Raw genomic sequence first — 25,289 nt, forward strand, 5'->3', positions numbered from 1 at the left:
TCTTAGAAACGTCAACTTCATTGACTCTCAATTGATGATAACCCGACCTAAGGTCAATCTTCGAATAGATACTTGATCCTCGCAGTTGGTCAAACAGGTCATCAATAAGCGGGAATGGATAACGATTCTTGATGGTTAGCTTGTTGAGTTCTCGGTAATCAATACACATTCTCAACGTGCCATTTTTTTTCTTAAGGAAAAGAACGAGTGCTCCCCATGAAGGCAAGCTAAGACGAATAAAACCTTTCTCCAAAACTTTTTGGAGTTGATTGGATGATTTCTTCATTTCGAATGGAGCTAAGCGGTATGGTACCTATGCAATAGGTACAGCACCGGGCGTGGATAGTTTACAAGTAAAGGATTTATAATATCTAGGGTTGATATTTTTAGTTTACAATGTAGAGATAAGGAGTATGTAATGGTACACAGTGGTCCTAAGGTTGATCAAATCTTATTCCCATCATGATCCATTAGGATTTCTGTATGACTTATCGTAATATAATGACGTTGATCAAGTGTCATTATATTATTCTAAATCATACTTTTATCACTCCATAAGGTTACTACTATGTCATCTAGTCAATATCCATCTTCATCGAGGTGAATGATTCAATGGAAAATGAAAGAAAAGAAAATAACATCATTCATTAAAAGAAAATAACTAGAGTATTACAGAAACTTAACGAAATCTTTCAAACTATAGAAGTACTAAACGGTAACACAAAGAATACTATGAAAATTTAATTGACTCATGTAGTTGTCAAAACTCTTCATTGTGCCTCTTCCCCTTCTTCCTCATTGTCCCGAGCTTCCTCGGCAGTCATCCCAAATGCTCGACCTTTAGCATTTCCTGTGTTATCCTTTTTCTTTGGACACTGGTTGCGATAATGCCCTTTTTCTCCACAATCATAGCATGTAGGAACGACTGCGTTGGCTTTTGTTGCAGTTGTATTGGTCGAAGGAACTGCAACCCTACAAGTCTTGGCTATATGACCAATCTTCTTACACTTAGTGCACTCAGCCTTGCACCACCCAGAATGGTGTTTCTCACAACGATTACAATAAGGTTGGTTCCCTAAATAACCTCCTCTTGAATTTTCAGCAAGCTTCTTATTCGAACCATGATTTGATTCCTGAGTAGGTTCAACCTTCCTTTTTCCTTCACTATTCTTAGTCCCGGCTTGTTTATTAGCCGCGGCCTTTCTCCTCTTAGCCTTCATCAAGTTTTGAGCCATAAGTATCACCGCATCTAAGGTTTCTTTACTAGCAGCAATAACATTTCCTTGAATCTCATCAGGAAGACCTTCTATGTATCGCTCAATCTTCTTTTGTTCAGTGGGCACCATGTCTGGGCACAATGAAACCAACTCAATAAATCTGTTGGTATAAGCTTCAATATTGGTACCATTAACCTTTAATTCCCAAAACTCAACCTCTAGCTTTTGAATTTGGTTCCTTGGGCAAAACTTATCCGTCATCATTCTTTTCACAACAGCCCATGGAATAGCATTAGCAGCATCTAGCCCTACAGTTTGGGCATAAGCGTTCCACCAAGTCAAAGCAAGACCACTTAGTGTATGAGTGGCATACTTCACTCGGTCGACCTCCGCGCAGTTACAGATGCGAAAGATTGATTCGAGTTTTTCGAACCAACGAGTTAGCTCAACTGCTTCCTCATTCCTATTGAAGGATGGAGGCTTACAGTTCATAAACTCCTTGTAGGTGCATGATGTAGGTGGGTTTCCTTGGTTGTTTCCTTGAATATTGTTGCCTTGGGCGGCAGCAAGCAGTTGTTGAAATTGTGCGGGAGTCAAAGTGACATTTGGAAGAGCGTTAGCACCACGAGTTGCCAAGTTGAAGAGTTTGTGGTGCACTAGGTAGCAACACCAATGGATAAGAAAAGGTAGTATGGGTTAGTTAGTGATAATGATGGTGAAACAAGTGAGTAATTGGGTGTGCGGATTGATCCTTTAGTGTCGGATCCTTCGGTGTCTAAAACGGTGACTGGGTGATTACTAGACGTCCTACAGAAGGAGTACTAACTAGATTATAAGGCACGGTGTGACGGTAGGGATATAAGAGGGCATAGTAAGGCAATCATAGATAAGAAGATTTGATTTCAAACTAAGGCAGAAAAGGTTATAGTCCTATAGATTGCTAAGGCACCCTAACTAACACATAAGGCACATATAATATGCAATCCTGGTTCTCTATAACAACCTGGCTCTGATACCACTCTGTCATACCCCCAAATAGGGCCGGGGTAATATAACTTCACAATATCACAATACAAGTATGTGTAAACGAGAACGACTCTATATGAGACGTTTTTAATATAAACCAATGTATCAAAACAGCGGAAAGCACTAAGTCATTACAATTGTATACTTTAATGTTCTAATGCAATAATATGAATGTATATATGCGGACTCCAAAAGCAGCAAAGCCCAAATAGCAAATAGTCTTTAACAATTTTCACCTGAGACAAAACATGCTTAAAGTGTCAACCAAAATGGTTGAGTGAACAACATAGGTTTAATAATTATAACAAGTTTTAGACCACAAGATTTAAATAAGCGGTTTAATCAGTTCGGTAGTAGTGCTGGTGTATATGATATCGATACTAACCATTAGTTACCCTAAACACATAACGTTCGTATCTTTCATCGTTATTATGTATCCATTGACCAGCGGTCATCCGGATAGAGACGTCACCCTCAATAGCGCTATCACAATAACTAAGCTTACCAAATTCCAGTAATTAACGATATCATGGTAGGGATTAAGCATGAATCAAAGCATGTTAGCAAACAGTTTGAACTGATCAAAATAAAGTTTGAGTACTTGTGTCTAAGCGTAAAACAGTTTAAAAGCAAGCATGTGTCTCACCCCAAAGTTATAAAACAGTTAAGAAATAGTAAAAAGAGGGGCTATGAAGTTCACCTCAATAGCAGATAGATATTCCACGTAAGTTATATGATCGGAGTGTTGAACACGGAGATCTCAACCTAGAGATATAATGTATAATTAGTTAATGTCTAATAGACATAAAGTTTGTTTATTAATATAGTAAACTATATTAACAGTGACCGTTCTCGAGAAAAGTTATATTTATATAAGTATTAATATACTTAGTGTTATTAAGTGTTACTATGTAATTAAGTGTATAAGTTATACTTAATAATAGTATTATTATTTACTTTAATTAATCACTATGTATATCTATCATTATATGTTATGTATATAATTATATCTATGTGATACCTACATATGTATTCTTTATTATTATTATTATTCATATATGTATTTATAACTATATGATATATATATATATATATATATATATATATATATATATATATATATATATATATATATATATAGTAGGTGTATGTGTTACATATATAATAGTGTAAGATGATACATATATATATATATACTTATTACTTTTCTTATTATTTTTACTAACCATATATACTACATAATACACATTCATACATACATACACACGTGCATATACATACATATATACACATACATATACACGTATATATATATTTACATACACACACACATATACATACTTTTCTTATTATTTTTACTAACCATATATACTACATAATACACATTCATACATACATACACACGTGCATATACATACATATATACACATACATATACACGTATATATATATTTACATATACACACACACATATACATACAGTGTATACATGAACATACGTACGTATGCATGCATGCATGTGTACCATTATCATTATTATTTACCAATCTTCTCTCGTACATAAAATCATAAACCTAATTATCATTATCTTAAAGTAATAGTTTTATCATAAAATCATAAGTTTTTTTTTTAACATAATAACTAGTAGTCTTTTTTAGCCATAATCAATTCATAATCTTTATCTATCCATATGTATTATCTAAACTTATAACCCTAATCTTTATTACATAAACAATTCCTTTTCATAATCTATATCATAATCATTATTATTTACTAATACACTTTCATATTTTACAACTAAACCCATTAACCATAACCATGACCTATTAACTTACTAACTAGGTTACCATTACTCTTTTATCACTCTTTAAATCTCATACGTAATCCTTTTCATATATTATCACTAATCTTTACTAACCACAATTACTATCCATTTAAGTTTTATATCTACAAGTTCATATTAATTTACATAAACAATATAACTAAATTATATCCTAATAACTCTTAACCTCATTCATAACCTTTTCAACATAATAACTAATCATACTTTCAACTTTTTCATTAATCATCTAACTTGTTCATCATTATCTTTATAAGTTTATTTAAATTCATGTTCATAAATTCATATCAAAGACATAATCTTTTATTTTACTATCATAATCATCATAATAATATTCATAATACCACCATAATAAATTAAGTTCATATGCAACATACAATTATTCATTACTTTTAATCCATGTTCACTATCAATACTTGTTAATAATAATAATTGTAGGTATAGTATATGTAAAGTACATAATTAAACTAGAGCTATAGCTAGTACCTTAGGAGTAAAGATTTAAGAAAAGGAGTGTGTTTGTGGTGTTGAATAAACCGAACAGCAGCAGTAAGAAAAAGGACAGCAGCAACAATGGAAAGGCTTCAGTTTTTGTGGCTGGAAATCGACAGAAAACAGCAGCAAGTGGCTGCCAAAAGTGGTGGTTTGTGGTGGCGTTTTTTCTGAACAAAACAGTAGAAGGTTCAGAGCTGTTTTTAACAGCTTTTTGGTGGTGTTTTAGACTGGATAGCAGAGCAGGTACAGCTGCAGGAAGGTGCTGTAGTTGAACAGAAAAAGCAGGCAGGAAGGTGGCGATAAAATGGCTGTGCAGGTGGGGGTTTAAGTCGACTGAAAAGGCTTGTTTGAGGTTGTTTATGAATCGACAGAAAACAGGAAAAAGGCTGGAATGGCTGTCGACTAATGCAGCAACAAAAGGGATATTTTTGTGATTATTTTTGTGGTGTACATTATGGAGAATCATGAGGCTTTTTATAGATGAATTTTGGAAGTCCTAATCCCACTAGAATTACTTGAAGATCAAGGTTTTCTTGAGATAAAAGGGTTAGGAATTAGGATTAGATTATGACTAGTGGTTAACTTAGTGATTAAGTTATTTTTTTTCATTAGCCGATTTATATTAATTAGTATGTATTTATTTTATTATTTTTTTTCCGGCACTTATATATTTATTTATATACTTTATATATTTTTTATTAAAGTTATTATTATTATTATTATTAAGGTTACATTTATTTAAATACATTTTATTTAATTATTAGTCCCTAACTTTTATAAATTCTTAATTTAGTTCTAATTAGTTTTTAATTTTATAATTGTCACCATTTATGATTATTACATAAAGTCTATATTATTATTTTAGTATTAGGGTTTAATATTAAATATTAAATGGTATTAGGGTTTAGTATTTAATGTATGGGTTAGGTTTAGGGTTTTAAATAATATTAGAGTTTTAGTATTAATTACTTTATTTATTATATCCGGATAACAACCCTAATGCTAATACACAGAGTATGACATTGAAACCCTAAGGACAACTTGGTAAATTCAGAAGGGAAAAATGAGGGTTGTTATAGTACATCCCCGTTAATTTAAACTTCGTCCCGAAGTTTCAGGAAGACTTCTCGAATGCATCAGCGAGTGAGAATAGATGTGGGTATTTCTGTTTCATCTGGTCTTCACGTTCTCAGGTATACTCGGGGCCTCTTCGTGAATTCCAACAGATCTTAACAACAGGAGTAAGGCTTTGTTTCGAACGTTTAACCTCACAATCCAGAATTTCTATAGGTTTTTCGATGAAATGCAATTAATGCGAAGATCATTCAAGGGAATAACGAGTATGTTGTCAACAAGACTCTTTTTAAGATTCGAGATGGGAAATGGATGAACTTTAATTAACATGAAGTATGGACTAAAAATTACCATTCAGTCAACGTTTTGTTAAAGCAAAGTTTACACTAAATTACAGTGGGGATCTATTTGAGTGAGAGCTGATGTTGCATGAAATTTTAGCTAAAAGAGCCTAGGTGATTAGAAATTTCTAGTCCTATGGACTTCACCCATGACTAGTTCTTGAAAAATTTCTAAATAGCGGTGATTTTTATAGAATCGACATGTACTTCTTCACTATTAATTACATGTCCAAGGAATTGTACGATTCATTGCCAAAGTTCACACTTGGAAAACTTGGCATACATTTGTTCGTTCTTTAAGAGCTCTAGAATAAATCGCAGAGGTTGCTCATACTCTTTCTTGCTCTTGGAATAGATTAAGATGTCATTAATGAAAACGGTTACGAATTTATCAAGATAAGGTTTGCATACACGGTTCATAAGATCCATGTATACAGCGGGAGTATTGGTTAAACCAATAGGCATGACAAGAACTCATAATGTCTATAACGAGTTAGGAAAGTAGTCTTAGAAACGTCAACTTCATTGACTCTCAATTGATGATAACCCGACCTAAGGTCAATCTTCGAATAGATACTTGATCCTCGCAGTTGGTCAAACAGGTCATCAATAAGCAGGAATGGATAACGATTCTTGATGGTTAGCTTGTTGAGTTCTCAGTAATCAATACACATTCTCAACGTGCCATTTTTTTTCTTAAGGAAAAGAACGAGTGCTCCCCATGAAGGCAAGCTAAGACGAATAAAACCTTTCTCCAAAACTTTTTGGAGTTGATTGGATGATTTCTTCATTTCGAATGGAGCTAAGCGGTATGGTACCTATGCAATAGGTACAGCACCGGGCGTGGATAGTTTACAAGTAAAGGATTTATAATATCTAGGGTTGATATTTTTAGTTTACAATGTAGAGATAAGGAGTATGTAATGGTACACAGTGGTCCTAAGGTTGATCAAATCTTATTCCCATCATGATCCATTAGGATTTCTGTATGACTTATCATAATATAATGACGTTGATCAAGTGTCATTATATTATTCTAAATCATACTTTTATCACTCCATAAGGTTACTACTATGTCATCTAGTCAATATCCATCTTCATCGAGGTGAATGATTCAATGGAAAATGAAAGAAAAGAAAATAACATCATTCATTAAAAGAAAATAACTAGAGTATTACAGAAACTTAACGAAATCTTTCAAACTATAGAAGTACTAAACGGTAACACAAAGAATACTATGAAAATTTAATTGACTCATGTAGTTGTCAAAACTCTTCATTGTGCCTCTTCCCCTTCTTCCTCATTGTCCCGAGCTTCCTCGGCAGTCATCCCAAATGCTCGACCTTTAGCATTTCCTGTGTTATCCTTTTTCTTTGGACACTGGTTGCGATAATGCCCTTTTTCTCCACAATCATAGCATGTAGGAACGACTGCGTTGGCTTTTGTTGCAGTTGTATTGGTCGAAGGAACTGCAACCCTACAAGTCTTGGCTATATGACCAATCTTCTTACACTTAGTGCACTCAGCCTTGCACCACCCAGAATGGTGTTTCTCACAACGATTACAATAAGGTTGGTTCCCTAAATAACCTCCTCTTGAATTTTCAGCAAGCTTCTTATTCGAACCATGATTTGATTCCTGAGTAGGTTCAACCTTCCTTTTTCCTTCACTATTCTTAGTCCCGGCTTGTTTATTAGCCGCGGCCTTTCTCCTCTTAGCCTTCATCAAGTTTTGAGCCATAAGTATCACCGCATCTAAGGTTTCTTTACTAGCAACAATAACATTTCCTTGAATCTCATCAGGAAGACCTTCTATGTATCGCTCAATCTTCTTTTGTTCAGTGGGCACCATGTCTGGGCACAATGAAACCAACTCAATAAATCTGTTGGTATAAGCTTCAATATTGGTACCATTAACCTTTAATTCCCAAAACTCAACCTCTAGCTTTTGAATTTGGTTCCTTGGGCAAAACTTATCCGTCATCATTCTTTTCACAACAGCCCATGGAATAGCATTAGCAGCATCTAGCCCTACAGTTTGGGCATAAGCGTTCCACCAAGTCAAAGCAAGACCACTTAGTGTATGAGTGGCATACTTCACTCGGTCGACCTCCGCGCAGTTACAGATGCGAAAGATTGATTCGAGTTTTTCGAACCAACGAGTTAGCTCAACTGCTTCCTCATTCCTATTGAAGGATGGAGGCTTACAGTTCATAAACTCCTTGTAGGTGCATGATGTAGGTGGGTTTCCTTGGTTGTTTCCTTGAATATTGTTGCCTTGGGCGGCAGCAAGCAGTTGTTGAAATTGTGCGGGAGTCAAAGTGACATTTGGAAGAGCGTTAGCACCACGAGTTGCCAAGTTGAAGAGTTTGTGGTGCACTAGGTAGCAACACCAATGGATAAGAAAAGGTAGTATGGGTTAGTTAGTGATAATGATGGTGAAACAAGTGAGTAATTGGGTGTGCGGATTGATCCTTTAGTGTCGGATCCTTCGGTGTCTAAAACGGTGACTGGGTGATTACTAGACGTCCTACAGAAGGAGTACTAACTAGATTATAAGGCACGGTGTGACGGTAGGGATATAAGAGGGCATAGTAAGGCAATCATAGATAAGAAGATTTGATTTCAAACTAAGGCAGAAAAGGTTATAGTCCTATAGATTGCTAAGGCACCCTAACTAACACATAAGGCACACATAATATGCAATCCTGGTTCTCTATAACAACCTGGCTCTGATACCACTCTGTCATACCCCCAAATAGGGCCGGGGTAATATGACTTCACAATATCACAATACAAGTATGTGTAAACGAGAACGACTCTATATGAGACGTTTTTAATATAAACCAATGTATCAAAACAGCGGAAAGCACTAAGTCATTACAATTGTATACTTTAATGTTCTAATGCAATAATATGAATGTATATATGCGGACTCCAAAAGCAGCAAAGCCCAAATAGCAAATAGTCTTTAACAATTTTCACCTGAGACAAAACATGCTTAAAGTGTCAACCAAAATGGTTGAGTGAACAACATAGGTTTAATAATTATAACAAGTTTTAGACCACAAGATTTAAATAAGCGGTTTAATCAGTTCGGTAGTAGTGCTGGTGTATATGATATCGATACTAACCATTAGTTACCCTAAACACATAACGTTCGTATCGTTCATCGTTATTATGCATCCATTGACCAGCGGTCATCCGGATAGAGACGTCACCCTCAATAGCGCTATCACAATAACTAAGCTTACCAAATTCCAGTAATTAACGATATCATGGTAGGGATTAAGCATGAATCAAAGCATGTTAGCAAACAGTTTGAACTGATCAAAATAAAGTTTGAGTACTTGTGTCTAAGCGTAAAACAGTTTAAAAGCAAGCATGTGTCTCACCCCAAAGTTATAAAACAGTTAAGAAATAGTAAAAAGAGGGGCTATGAAGTTCACCTCAATAGCAGATAGATATTCCACGTAAGTTATATGATCGGAGTGTTGAACACGGAGATCTCAACCTAGAGATATAATGTAAAATTAGTTAATGTCTAATAGACATAAAGTTTGTTTATTAATATAGTAAACTATATTAACAGTGACCGTTCTCGAGAAAAGTTATATTTATATAAGTATTAATATACTTAGTGTTATTAAGTGTTACTATGTAATTAAGTGTATAAGTTATACTTAATAATAGTATTATTATTTACTTTAATTAATCACTATGTATATCTATCATTATATGTTATGTATATAATTATATCTATGTGATACCTACATATGTATTCTTTATTATTATTATTCATATATGTATTTATAACTATATGATATATATATATATATATATATATATATATATATATATATATATATATATATATATATATATATATATATATATATATATATATATATATAGTAGGTGTATGTGTTACATATATAATAGTGTAAGATGATACATATATATATATACTTATTACTTTTCTTATTATTTTTACTAACCATATATACTACATAATACACATTCATACATACATACACACGTGCATATACATACATATATACACATACATATACACGTATATATATATTTACATACACACACACATATACATACTTTTCTTATTATTTTTACTAACCATATATACTACATAATACACATTCATACATACATACACACGTGCATATACATACATATATACACATACATATACACGTATATATATATTTACATATACACACACACATATACATACAGTGTATACATGAACATACGTACGTATGCATGCATGCATGTGTACCATTATCATTATTATTTACCAATCTTCTCTCGTACATAAAATCATAAACCTAATTATCATTATCTTAAAGTAATAGTTTTATCATAAAATCATAAGTTTTTTTTTAACATAATAACTAGTAGTCTTTTTTAGCCATAATCAATTCATAATCTTTATCTATCCATATGTATTATCTAAACTTATAACCCTAATCTTTATTACATAAACAATTCCTTTTCATAATCTATATCATAATCATTATTATTTACTAATACACTTTCATATTTTACAACTAAACCCATTAACCATAACCATGACCTATTAACTTACTAACTAGGTTACCATTACTCTTTTATCACTCTTTAAATCTCATACGTAATCCTTTTCATATATTATCACTAATCTTTACTAACCACAATTACTATCCATTTAAGTTTTATATCTACAAGTTCATATTAATTTACATAAACAATATAACTAAATTATATCCTAATAACTCTTAACCTCATTCATAACCTTTTCAACATAATAACTAATCATACTTTAAACTTTTTCATTAATCATCTAACTTGTTCATCATTATCTTTATAAGTTTATTTAAATTCATGTTCATAAATTCATATCAAAGACATAATCTTTTATTTTACTATCATAATCATCATAATAATATTCATAATACCACCATAATAAATTAAGTTCATATGCAACATACAATTATTCATTACTTTTAATCCATGTTCACTATCAATACTTGTTAATAATAATAATTGTAGGTATAGTATATGTAAAGTACATAATTAAACTAGAGCTATAGCTAGTACCTTAGGAGTAAAGATTTAAGAAAAGGAGTGTGTTTGTGGTGTTGAATAAACCGAACAGCAGCAGTAAGAAAAAGGACAGCAGCAACAATGGAAAGGCTTCAGTTTTTGTGGCTGGAAATCGACAGAAAACAGCAGCAAGTGGCTGCCAAAAGTGGTGGTTTGTGGTGGCGTTTTTGCTGAACAAAACAGTAGAAGGTTCAGAGCTGTTTTTAACAGCTTTTTGGTGGTGTTTTAGACTGGATAGCAGAGCAGGTACAGCTGCAGGAAGGTGCTGTAGTTGAACAGAAAAAGCAGGCAGGAAGGTGGCGATAAAATGGCTGTGCAGGTGGGGGTTTAAGTCGACTGAAAAGGCTTGTTTGAGGCTGTTTATGAATCGACAGAAAACAGGAAAAAGGCTGGAATGGCTGTCGACTAATGCAGCAACAAAAGGGATATTTTTGTGATTATTTTTGTGGTGTACATTATGGAGAATCATGAGGCTTTTTATAGATGAATTTTGGAAGTCCTAATCCCACTAGAATTACTTGAAGATCAAGGTTTTCTTGAGATAAAAGGGTTAGGAATTAGGATTAGATTATGACTAGTGGTTAACTTAGTGATTAAGTTATTTTTTTTCATTAGCCGATTTATATTAATTAGTATGTATTTATTTTATTATTTTTTTTCCGGCACTTATATATTTATTTATATACTTTATATATTTTTTATTAAAGTTATTATTATTATTATTATTAAGGTTACATTTATTTAAATACATTTTATTTAATTATTAGTCCCTAACTTTTATAAATTCTTAATTTAGTTCTAATTAGTTTTTAATTTTATAATTGTCACCATTTATGATTATTACATAAAGTCTATATTATTATTTTAGTATTAGGGTTTAATATTAAATATTAAATGGTATTAGGGTTTAGTATTTAATGTATGGGTTAGGTTTAGGGTTTTAAATAATATTAGAGTTTTAGTATTAATTACTTTATTTATTATATCCGGATAACAACCCTAATGCTAATACACTGAGTATGACATTGAAACCTTAAGGACAACTTGGTAAATTCAGAAGGGAAAAATGAGGGTTGTTATACTAACCCATCAACGAGTTGTACACTTGAAGCTACAAGCATCAAGGATGAGAACCGTGATGAGCATCAACTACTAAGAACCCCACCGGAGCACCAAACGTACTATTTTTCGTATCTGATCAGACCACCTGGGCTATTGGAAAGTTTATTTTCAGTTAGTTCGGTTCGAGTAGATGATTTTCTGTTTAGACCTCGTCTTAATCCGAGTTACGGTTTAGGATCTATGGCCTTCCGAAAGTCAATACTCCCTTGTAATGTTGTGCTGAAAATTCGGACCTACTCGCACTTAAACCATCACCACGGTCAAACTAAGATGAGTTTGAGTCTAGAAATTGGTCAGCAACTAGAGGACTCCCATACGGAGCCATAGCCACTGATTTTGTGTCTTTTCGATTTACGTAGAGGTCGTAGCAGCTGATCCAATTCAGCCTATTGTTTTGACCACTATACTTGATTAACTTACTTAGCTTTTATGATGATGAATGATGATGATGATGACACTTAAACTTATTTTATGCACTATTAGAACTTATAAAGACAACCTACTGACCTAGTAACCTTGATTTAGGTTGACGACCTTTCGGACCGACTTACTACTTGCACACTTTCGTATCAACTTGTATTGCTTATTCACTTTGAGTTATAGCATCCCTTTTTACTACTTTTACTGTTTTTGGGACTGAGAATACATGCGCTTTTTACGTTTACATACTAGGCACGAGTACTTAAACTTATATGTGTGTGGGTTATACAACGGCATAAACATTCCCTTTAGCACGGTAATGTTTAGTCATTGGTCTTTGAACAGGTGAACGCGAATCTTAGATATGGATCCATAGGGTTTGACATCCCCACTCGGGCTAGTCGCGCTAGCATTTAACGGGTGTTTAATACTTCGTAGACATACGCACTCGCCAAGTGTACTTTCAGGGGGTTATAAACGTTAAGTCTAGTTACCGGGTGCCCACGGTTATACATATACTTTACATACTGTTTTGAATACTGATTTATACTGCTGGTTGAAGCACTGAAATCTCGTGGCCTACATTACATTACTGATTACAAACAAACTATAGCTCACCAACATTCGTGTTGACTTTTTAAGCATGTATTTCTCAGGTGCTTAGACGTTGTTGCTTCTGCTATTAGACTTGCTGCCTTGGTGTTATAAACTTGCTGTTAGACTTGCTGTTACAGACTTGCTGTGTTAGACTTCCGCTACATTACTTAGAGATGTCTCAAGCATGGAACTTTTACTTTGAATTCGCAACTTATGTTATTTTCAAAACAATAGTTTGTAATGACCTTAGTATCATGTTAATGTTTCCTATTCATCTTATGTAAAACGTTATCTTTTCATGAATGCAAACTGACTTTCAAACAGCATATAGTGTTTGACCTTGTAATGATCCTGTTGTTGATGATCCGTACACGATGGTTTTGTACGGGGCGTCACAGAAGCGATCCTAGAACCACCTAGAATATCCGTACCTTATGTCGAATAACGGAATTCCAAAGTCCAAAGAATCACCAAAAGGATGCGATAACCGAACGAATCTAACAAATACAAATGTATAAGCACAAAATCTATTCAAATAGGGTATATGTAATATCACTTTATTTTATAATATTATCATATGATATTCATGTCTTTAATCATATTATCATAAAATTATACGTTTAATTCAAACTTCATATTTTTCTTTGTATTTTGATTTGAAAATGTGTGAATGCTAAACAAAGTTATGACATAATTTTATGTGGTTTTAATTCAGATTTTTAAAGGTTATAAAATGATAGTTTAATCTTGAGAATGTTGAACAAAAGATAAAAACATTACCTTAATACTTAGACATCAAAAACTACCTTCCTTTTTCACCAAAATAGATCAAACACTTAGCAAATTAAGATGTAGAATAGTGCAGAATTTTTATGAGAGAGAGAGAAAAACATAAGAACTTCATTTGCAAAGTATGGTGGAAAGTTTGATATTAAAGGATCATTAGTTTAGAGATAATGGTGATTAATTGTAAGTAATTAATTTATTAAATAATACTTATTAGTAGGTTATAATCAAATGGTATTCAAAGGTTTCATGATGAATCTAGACTTGTTAACATGCAAGGTTAAATGATACATTGTATCTAGTCAATTAAAGTTTCAAGCTTATAATAAAAATAATCTAATGATGAAAGTTCTAGATTTTAAGTAAATTTATTAAAAGTACATGGTTGAGAATTCATTAAGGATGTGACAACATAATTAATAAATTAATTATGATAACTTTATTGTTAAATGAATCTTAGGATAAAATTAATTATATTAAACTTATAATATAATGTGACTATTTACTTAAAAATAAATATCCTTCAAAACATACGAAGTTATTGTGTTAACTTTTGCGGGATATTACATCAAGATTTTAAATATGTGATGAGAGCAACAAACTTGATGAAACCTCAAATAGATAATGGCAAATCTGTAAGGTCGGCTGACGGCAAAAATATAAGGTTGCGTTTTGGATTTTCTTCCCAAAAGCATGCGAAAACTACTTATAAAGACTTTTCAGTCACAAATACTAGATGCATTCCTATTACGTTAAAGATTCAAACAGGGGTGACAGCATTGTGCATATATTGGACGACAAGTTGCAAAAAACTAGGCCTGCTGAATGCTGTCCACGGTCCAAATACTAGTTTACATTTACTATTCATATTAACATAAACCCACAAATTGCTTTGTGATGACGAAATAAAACCTTATGATCTTTTGCGCTCGTTCTTCAAATTCTTCAATGTAGCTTTACGATTTTCTTTGAAGTTCCAAAGCTCGTTTTCCACATACCTTCCCCTAGCATTATTATACTCATTCATCTAAATAAAAGCAGTAACTACTGCATCATAAAACGCCAGTTCCACATTCCGCCTTGAGATTTTTTAGCAACTTGTCTTCTTCATTAATTACTTCCTGCAGCATGTATATACAAATACAATAAAGACAGGGCATATAGACTAATTACAGGTACCAAGATCGATCAAGCATGTTGGGCAATAGGTTCAGGTGATAATTTTACTAGCTTCACATGAAAAGGTTATGGCCGAGAGACATTTTGGCAGTATTAATATTACATTAATCATGATTTAACAAATGCTTGGTAAAATTGAAGCCTATTAGAAACTGGATTTCAAGACGCATTCTTTGTGACCACCACCGTCTACTGCAACATATTTCAAGGGGTGCCACAATGAACACAGTTCAGAGGCTTTGATCTGAGCTTCTTCATGGTTAAACTTGTCTTCGCAAGCATCATGAAACGCTTTCATATCAATTCCCCCCATCCTCTTCAATCCAATATTGGTACCACTCATCAACATATCCTGCAAACCCTGAAAAAAATAAAAAATGAAACGATTTATTAACGTACTGGACTTTCATTACGCATTATGCTCATTGGGACAAGATGGGTGGGGGTCGAGGTTGATGGGTCAATAGCAACTCACATTGAAAAGATTATATTAAATAAAGGAGGGGCCAGGTCGTATATATCCACGGATCCACCAACTGTATTTAATACTTCAAAAAAAAATTAGGGTACCATCCAACCTTTGATATGTTCCCCTATTTGCTACGTAGTAATAATTTTTTTTTTTTTTTTAATTTCATTCATTCGAGATAAAAGCACAAGAGAAATCAACTCATTCATATGCAAGGTTGAAAAAGATGCGAGACCGGGTCGAGATGGTCATGACCTTAAAGGGTTGAGATGGACTAAATATATAAATATTATTTCTACACATATTTTAAAGCCAAAAACCTTCCTTGACTAACTTGTGCCCATAATCACTATCACAATTAATTTGTTACAAAAAAAAAACAAACTAAAGTATGACAATTTTGACTGATTTGACCAACTTTTGACTGCCTTTTCCCGACTCTGACTCAACTTTTGACCGATAGTCACCAAATTGTACTTTTGAATGCTACGTTCGTGATGAGATAGTCACCAAACCGTCGCAACGGCACGAGACGGGGTCATTTACAATCATGTTCATTTGTAAATAGATTGATATGACCAACTGTGACATGCATTGCAAAAACTTATAAAGATCAAAGAATTTAGTTAAAGATAAGAAGCGGATACCTTAATCAACTCATCATCACATTGACGTCCTTTAGTAAGAAAATCTTTTTTCTTTGAGTTCATCATCCATCTTTTTTATCTGTTGCTCAGGGAACTGCTGTATCATGTTTATCAGCAAGATAATTCATCACCTGCAACTTCCCATTCAGTTCTGCAACTTCCATCTTTAGTTTCTGCTTAGCATCTAATTCCCGCTCCAACTCTAGTACCTTCCTCATTGCCTCCTCCTTTTGTCTCTGCAACATACAGGTCAGTTTGCGTAACGGGTCAAAATGGTTCCGGGAGTATGGGTCTCACCCAAATTTGAGAGTATAGGTCTCAATTGCTTGCTAGGTATATAACATAAACAAGAAAGTATAAAGACAAATATCATGATACGGATGTCTCAATTACCTTGTGTACTTCAACAAGCCTTAAGACACTCTCATCAGCAGCTATTTTCTGCTCCACGTGAGCCATTTCCAGAGACGTGTTGTGCACCTCGTTCTGGATTACAAGACACAAAGCACATAACTACTATGCCAAAAAATCGCCGTTCAAAAAAATAATAAAAATAATAATAATTAGGGAGAAAAAACTATTCAGTTATTGTATATGGAAAAAATTAAAAAGAAAAACAATCACCTTTTTCTTTTCCTCCTCTAATTTTTGCTTCTCATGTTCCGTTAAGGCTTCTCTCTTATTGTTGTCACCATTGTTGCGCAATCGATTCCGTCCAGTTTGTCAGCGGATTGCGAGAAGAAAGTGAACATCGTTGTTGTTGCTGTTTCATCTGTAAATGGTTCCTTACATTTGTTTTCCTTCACCCAGAAGGAGCTTGCGGCTAGGATGACCGGTCACGGTAACCAACTATAGGTTTCGACGTCCAAGTCTTTTGCTTGGTTGTCCCACATAGTTTGTATCATCACTGAGAACGTAAAGAATTGTTACTGTTAGGATGTTGTTTGTGGATTATTTGATTTGATTTGATATTGTAATTATAAACGGCTTGTTTGTGCGTACTTTAAGTTGATGAAGTTGATTGATCTTCTATCTTTCGTTCTTCGTTTGGTCCGACACTTTACTTGACTTCCTCAACGTTAAGGATGCACCATATGTAGTCTTTATAATTTTTATTGTGGTTAGCATGTGTTATTAAATTCTTAAATAGATACACACACAACATATATAGAGAAAGATAAGGAGAGAAAGAGAGCTGGACAAAGAGCAAACTGTGTTAAAGTGACTACGTAAGGAGCCAACATCGCGGTAAAAAGGTTTTCTCCACAAAATATGTTAGAAAACCTTATATTCTTTATAAATTCAGAATATGTGCATTTACACTAAAGAAATTGTTTGGCAATCAGGTCCAAAAGTCAAATTGGGACACCCCTAAGAATAGTTCATATTCAAAAGTAACTTGTAATGAACACAACTTACCGCTAAGCACTTCATCATGGTACCAATGCAATTCACATCTCAAGTCGTGACATCAATACCCAATAAAAGTCGCAAATTTATGATCCAAATTTTTTTCTCTTTAATTGTACCTTTTACCTAAATATAATTATTATCATTATCATCTTTATCTCTATATCTTATGAATAAAACTATATTAATACTATTACAATTGAGCAAATTTATATTACTGTTCATCAACGGTAAGGGTATTTTCGTCTTTTACACCTCACCTCCCCTATTTATACACTCTCATCTACTTTCCACTTTCCACCAGTAGCTTCTTCCTACTGCCTCCATCGCCACCACGTATTCACACCCTTTCCTCCCATTGTTTCCGTCGGCGCTACCAGAAACTTACGGTTTGTAGGTGTTTTTGTACCGTTCTAACTATTGCATTCAATTTTGGCTCTCATATTTTGTTGTTGTGTGTAATTGGGTTTTTCTAGTTTGTTAATTTAGCTTATTATTGAAAGCTTATTATATTCCTTTTGTTAATTTCTATAATCAGGTTTATCACCTGTAAATATATTGTTGATTTTTGTTATCAGGTTTATTTCTTACTTATTGTTCATTATGCACATCAAGTGTATGATGAATTGTTTAAGTGATATATTACTACTTTTTGTTGAAGCTTTATGTTCAGGCACATTTTTTTTTTTTCTAATTTCCGGTTTACGGAGTAATAGTTAAGTTGAAGATGCTGATCATGATAAAGAAGACCATTGTCTAACTTGCTGTTGTTGAATGTAACTTTTTGATTCAAATTAATGTAAGTGTTGTATTTCTACATGTTTCTTGAAGCTCTATGTTCAGTTTCATTTTTTTTCATTTAACAGTGATGATGATCATGATAAAGAAGACCATTGAAAAATTACTGTTGTGTAAGGTAACTTTTTGCTTCAAACTAATGTTTAAGTGTAATGCAATTGTAAATACATATTTGGGACGTCTTTGTGGTGAATTTTTTTTTTTTTTTTGGACAATAATCTGCCTTTCAATAGTTGCATAGTATTAGTGAATCATAGTGTAATTGCAACTAACAAGAGGCAAAACACAACATGACGTAAGCTATCATTAACCCGTGATAGCTGTGCTTTTAGAATATCTTTAATTACTAACTTAAGATCTTAAAAATCCAGTACATAGCAATGGATACCATATACTACACTTAATATAATTAGGTTACAGAATCTGGAATTTAACTGTTTAATTTCAAGTGTTAATCGAGTATCAAATTATTTGACTTAATCGATAAATGTCAAATACCTATGATCTTACGAGGTTGTTGTTGTTAGAGGTGGAATTCGGATTAGTTACTCTTGATTTAGCATTTTAGAGTTGAACAGTAGGTTGTATTTGAATAAGTTTTCTAGCGAATTAGGTGATTTGTATGTGTTAATTATTGAAGCATGATTCATTTGATATAGGAAGTCATTTAGAATCATAAAAAACTCAAAGTTTGCAGATCACTTAAAATTTGTTCATACGCATTTATTAAGATCTTCACAATTTTTTTCCCATAATTTTGAGTTTGAACTCCTTAGATTTAGAATTTGATTGTTATTAAGATTAAGTTCAACACTGAATTAGTGACCTTTGTAAATATTTGTTTATAACTTCATGTGTTTAGATTCAGAATTTGAGTATGCTAGCCACAACATCATAGACTCATGAGTAACTGAATTTTGATGTACGTATTGCAGGTTTATTACTACAATCACCCAGCGCAAATCATGAAGGCAGCAGCCTACATTGATGCTTTAGTCAAGTGGTTCGCTGCTTACATTTTGTTCATGTTGGGCGAATATGTATATTCATGATGAAAGTAAGTCCTGCAATATATTAAGTATATATGATGATGTAACTTTCACCACTATGAGTCTCAATTACCACATATACCAGCACGTACTAGCAAATTCCCATTGCAACGCACGGACTATCCGTAAATATCGTCGTCGCCACCACCACCAAACATCGTGTATGTCGCCACCACTATGTCACCGTCGGTGTATTGTTAAACTAAAAAGGTTAGGGTTTTCTCCGCCTTCACCATCTCCGGGCAACCATCCCCGTCACAACCACTGTCGTTTTCTCCGGCATCGTGTTGTTCCAAGTTTTTTTGGCGAGCCACCGTCGTCACCTCCTTCCTTTTTGCCTATTCGTTTTTCCCGCGAAGTATCATATACCAATTTTCTTCTCCGTTTAATCTCTTTACGATTCTCTCTTGCATGCTTTCATCAATGATTTCTTTACCTTCTATTTCTTTTTCTTACAGTTGTTGATTATTATTATTTTTTTCCAAAAGTATTTTATGTAACTTATTTTCTGGGTTTCTTATTTGCTATTGCAGGTTCTTTATACGAACGTTGGTGCAATCATTGTGTAGTAAGTTCTATGTTATTATCCGTTCTTCAATTGATTTTTGTTACTAGCATTTTTCCGTCTTATGTTTTATTCTATGGGTTGATGGTTTTTTTTGGTAGGTTGCTCTTTCAGGTTGTCGTAATTTTTTATAGGTTAGTATTCTTCCGTTTTTGTTTATGATTTTTGTTCTTCTTTCCTTTCACTATTGTTGTGGATTTTGGGATTACAATATATGCATGTTTATACTTTATACCGCCGGATTGAAATGTGGTGTTGCTTATTATTTTGTTGGCTTACTTTTCTTTGATAATATATGTTGCATACCATAGTTCATCTATGATTAGTTCCAGCAGAAGAGCAAAAGAAAGCAGAAGAGCAAAAGATAGCAGAAGAGCAAAGACGCACTAAACCTAACGTCGAGCATATATTTTTGGCTTCAAGAAAAGACAAGCAATCTATAATCTGCTCCTACATAGCGTCTACGTTATATCGCTTTTGTAATCTTTTTGTACTCATGTAAATAGTTTGCTGCTATCTTTTGTAATAGGCTAGCATAACCAGCAACAATCTTTTGTAACTGACAACATAAGTCTACCGCAGCACCGCGCAGTCGACCATGTGCTTGTTATATATATTATACTAAATATGTTATATAATAAAGTTTGGAGTCAAAGTAATAACTAACCAATATAACCCCTTCCTTCAAATTTTGATCTTAATCTATTTGCAGTCAAGTCTTGCAGAACTAACTGATCTTCATCAAGTAGCAACACTTTAAATCCTTTGGAAAGTCTCTCTGCTCTAATAAATTATTTGGAGTGCAAACAATGGTTGATTTTGTTGAATCTCTTTGATTAAACACAATACATATCAGTTTTCTATTTTTTTAAGTTTATCTATAAAACTAAGTATATATTTAAAAGAACCCTAACACGGTTATTATACTACAAAGAATACCATAATTTGTCGAAATTGAAACCATTATATCATACAAATTTTCTTTAAATAGTTATTTCAACTCATTCTTTTTATACAAATTCGCAACAGAAACAGAGTTTTACCTGATCGAAAATGAATATCACGAAAAATACATGACAGCGGAGATGCTGACGGTGGTAGCAACGACGACAATAGTGACAGCACGACGGAGGTGTTTGTGATCAGTGAAGATTAATAAATTACGTCGGCGGGTGTGGGAGTATTCTATATTCCTAATTTTCCTACACAATGAAACCTAATTTTCCTACACAATGAAACCTAATTTAGGTTGTATACATGTGTCATGTTAGTTCACAAAGAAGCTTCTGGAAGAAGGTGGTGATAAAAAATTACGGAGTATATGTTAAAGTAGAGGTTTAAGCGGTAATATCAAAACAACAAAAGTATAACAAACTTAGACTAGAACGAAAAAAAATCAGGGTAGGTAATAGTATGTAAGATAAAATAATTACTACACGACAAATGGGGAAAAAAAAAAAAGACAAACAAAAGTTGTTCATTAATTTTTTTTTTGAACGGCGAATTTGCATCAGCGGATCATTTATTTCAACGACCATCATCATTTGCACCCACACACGCTAAAAGGAAACTCCAACCCGGGTTGCTTGACAACTAATCGCGGGACCTGCGTTGCTTTGCAACTAATTGCAGGAAATTGGAGAGAAAACCTTACGCCCCCAGGAATTGAACCAGGATGCTTGGCAACTAATGGCGGGCCCTTCCACACTGAGACTTGATTTGTTCATTAATTAATTAATTTAATTAAGATTATTATTATTATAAGATAGCTAGAAGAGAAGCAGCGAGCCAGCAATCATAATTCATTATTAGGTTAATTGAACGGAAGGGAACGGAGGACCGAAGAAAATGTAGGTTGATAGAGTCGAATATCTGTTTGTGCATCATGAGCCTCATAAGTAAAGTTGGCTTCATGCAAAATGCCCTGTTTTAAGCGGTAAATAAACAAGCGTTCCCGAAATAACTCTGTTATTAATAAGTCGCCTGCGTCCTTGTTCCAATATCATATAACCTTTATAAACGTATCATCAAGGGGCGGTTTTAAACCGAACCGACAATGGATGCCCCAACATTTTGTTTTATGATTCAATAACCACACCTCGCACTTGTCCCACGGTAAATCTTGATACACAAGTCCAACTTGACCATCTAGATCAACCAAATGCATCCTAGGCCCATCAATAAGTGTATTAGGAGGATCTATCAACCCAAATTCCTCTTTCCTCACGTCAAAATATATTACTTTCCTTACTGCACTCAACGGCCAATATTTAAGACGAGAACTAACCAACCAGTGCAAACATCCATTAGCAAATACACCTTCACCACTTATGGGATACGGTGGTAATGCGGGTATCTCCCGCCACGATGAATCCTTGCCACCCAATACATCATGTACCATGGTGCATAAATCCTCCTTCACCACATCATCATAATACCTAATAGTCTTTTGATTTCCAAGCACAACACACACCATTTTGTAAGTATTTGTAGAATTATCAAAACCAAGCCCGCATGCCTCGCGATCGTATAAACATGATATATACGACCAAATTTTGATGGGTGGCAGCTTATAACAATGTTTCTTTAGAGGATTGATCACAAGTAAAACGATGGTGCCGTCTTCGACGTTGTTGTTGTCTTGTGATGAAATTATCAGACTCTTGCAGGAACCTAAAATTATGTCTTCTAGAATAAATCTGGAACCCCAATCTTTAGAACGAAACTCCATATACGGTTCTTCTTCTTCTTCTTTAGTTACCGACAACATACTGAGTGATGCAAATGCATGCTTAGATCTTAGAAGTGCACCATCATGTCCTATCAACTGGAACATGAAGAGCATCGTGGGATCATCTTTCATAGCTCTTCGTTTGGCATTATACATGGTTTCAAGGTACGGATCGTTAATATACTTGCACCATACCTTACTCACACATTGAAAACAAGCCAAAGATTTTAGAGGCATTCTAGACAAGATGTTGTATATGATGTCAACCGGCAACTCATCATCACCACTCACAATTTTATTTTTTGTCAATACAACACGGCCGGTTGTTGGGTTGTTTTTTTGTTTTTTATGATGATGATGAAAATTAGAAAACCCCCTGCAATGCCAATGCCCAATGCAATACATCAGAATACAGTTGTTGATTTTATTTTTTAACAACCAAAAAAACTTCACAAATCTATTAAATTAAATAGAGCGGTGGGGGTGAATAAAGTAAAGAGGTGTTGCTTAAGAAGCATTACACACATCAGACTCTAAAAACAAACAATTTCTAAATTATTTAAATTAATTAATTAATATAGTATGATGTATTATTAATAATAATCCTATCCTATACATAATAATCAAAAGCAATAAAGGTATTAATCATTATTAAGAAATCATTTGTGTGAATGATTTAGTACTGGATATGATATGATGATGATGCAGTAGACCTCATATTAAGGGTAATTATCGAGCTGGAGTAAAGCTCTTTCTTATGGTACAAGCTCGCTTCACATGCAAAGGATTTTTGTTTTTTACATTGTGAAGAGCAACAAAAAGTATTATTAAAATCATTATTTTCAGAATTAAAAAGATAGTTGTGGAAATATTACAGAATCATACCTAAAACCTGAACAAATTGAAGTCAAAAGTCTTGCAGGTAGACCTAACCTAACCTGACTCTCATCAAACAGATTAAGAGTTTTGCTACCGCTAGTTAACACAAGGTATATTTGGGCCAATCCTTGCTTCGATGGGATCCTGTATCTTATATATATAATAAATGTGTGTAATCTACTACATCATCGTATTTACTTTTATCTTCTTTATATAATTTGTTCATATTACACTGATTATACACGTATACTGATTTTTGCATGTCAAACAGATTAAGAGGGTATTATTTTGGTTATGATCAGATAGTATTTAAAGGTTGCTGATTGAAAGTCAAATACTTGTGATGGTATACATTTATATATATGCAGCTGTGATTATAATATAACCTAACAGATGAGTAATTTACCAAATCACTGGAGAGATTGCTTTTGATTATAACCTTTAACTTTTTTATGTAATAAAGGTTTATTCAAGTTACGATTAATTAATACGAACTAGCTAACCTTGGCGTTTTGGATACCGGAGCTGTTTGTTTCATAAGATCAAACAAGTCATACATAATCCCCACTTCACAAGTTCACATCACATTCACATTTATTTATTTAGTATAATAATAAAGACACAAACTTTAAATACAAAAACATACTGATATATATGTTTCTTACCTAAAGTTTCCATCTTTTCCAGAGGGTCGGTATTTTGCAGGGGATTGTGGCCGGATTTTGCCGGTACAAAACTCGATTTCTCTTTTCTTCTTCTTCTTCTGTTAACGTTGTTGCAACCAGGAACGATGGTGGCGTCAGGTACGATGCGGGTTGCTTGTTCCATGCATGTATATGTCGTAAACCAGATTATCACAAAGTAAAGGAGGTACACCATCAATCAATCAATCAATCAATCAATCAAGCATATATAAAAGAAACAGTAACAACTTTATCAACAACCAAATACTAAAACCAATTAGAGTGATTATGATGTTTCTTAAACACAAATTCAATCTACAAAATCAAAACACAACAATCAAATCATCTGAAACATCGAATCCACAATTAAAAGTCACCAATCAAACCATCAAAACATAACAATCAAATCATCAATTACAAAAAATAGAGTGTAAACTTGTTCAGTCACCTGCGAATCAAATCAGGCACTGCTTCTACTTGTGAATCGTTCTAGGTTTCAGAATGGACAGGCGTAACTATTGATTTGATTCTCACTTGTAGTTGCAATTAATAATAATTACTGCAGTGATGTAATACGAACAAGGGCTGAGGATGTTGGTTTGTACCAATTGGGGTTGAACAAGGGCTGAACAAGTATGGGTCAACGAATGCAACTGGTCTTAAATAAATCGGTTGAAGGAAGACACTTTTAACAAGGATTGGATTGCTGAATCCAATCGTGGAGCTATGAGTGATGAAGACGTTGGTAACAAAACCCGTTTAGAAGTGGGCCACGGTTATGAGAAGGAAGATGAAGTGAGAGTAGTGCACTCAGTTAAGGTTCATGCGGTCCCTAAGCCTTACGTTTTTCAATATAATG

The 25,289-nt window shown here is 33.6% G+C and overlaps 1 long non-coding RNA gene across 2 annotated transcripts; it reads right to left on the bottom strand.

The window, feature by feature from the left end:
* Positions 1–14,769: 14,769 nt before the first annotated feature.
* LOC139894114 (uncharacterized) lies at positions 14,770–21,391 on the bottom strand. 2 transcript variants are annotated; one of them, XR_011774807.1, is made up of 6 exons: positions 21,181–21,391; positions 17,318–17,416; positions 16,940–17,222; positions 16,709–16,801; positions 16,316–16,551; positions 14,770–15,560 (listed from the first exon to the last, which is right to left on the bottom strand). It is a non-coding gene; the product is annotated as an uncharacterized lncRNA (long non-coding RNA). The 2 variants fall into 2 exon arrangements; XR_011774808.1 differs by having other exon boundaries at positions 20,805–21,391.
* Positions 21,392–25,289: the final 3,898 nt, after the last annotated feature.

This window comes from Rutidosis leptorrhynchoides, chromosome 2 (genome assembly GCF_046630445.1).
Source record: "Rutidosis leptorrhynchoides isolate AG116_Rl617_1_P2 chromosome 2, CSIRO_AGI_Rlap_v1, whole genome shotgun sequence".
NCBI classification, from domain to species: Eukaryota; Viridiplantae; Streptophyta; class Magnoliopsida; order Asterales; family Asteraceae; genus Rutidosis; species Rutidosis leptorrhynchoides.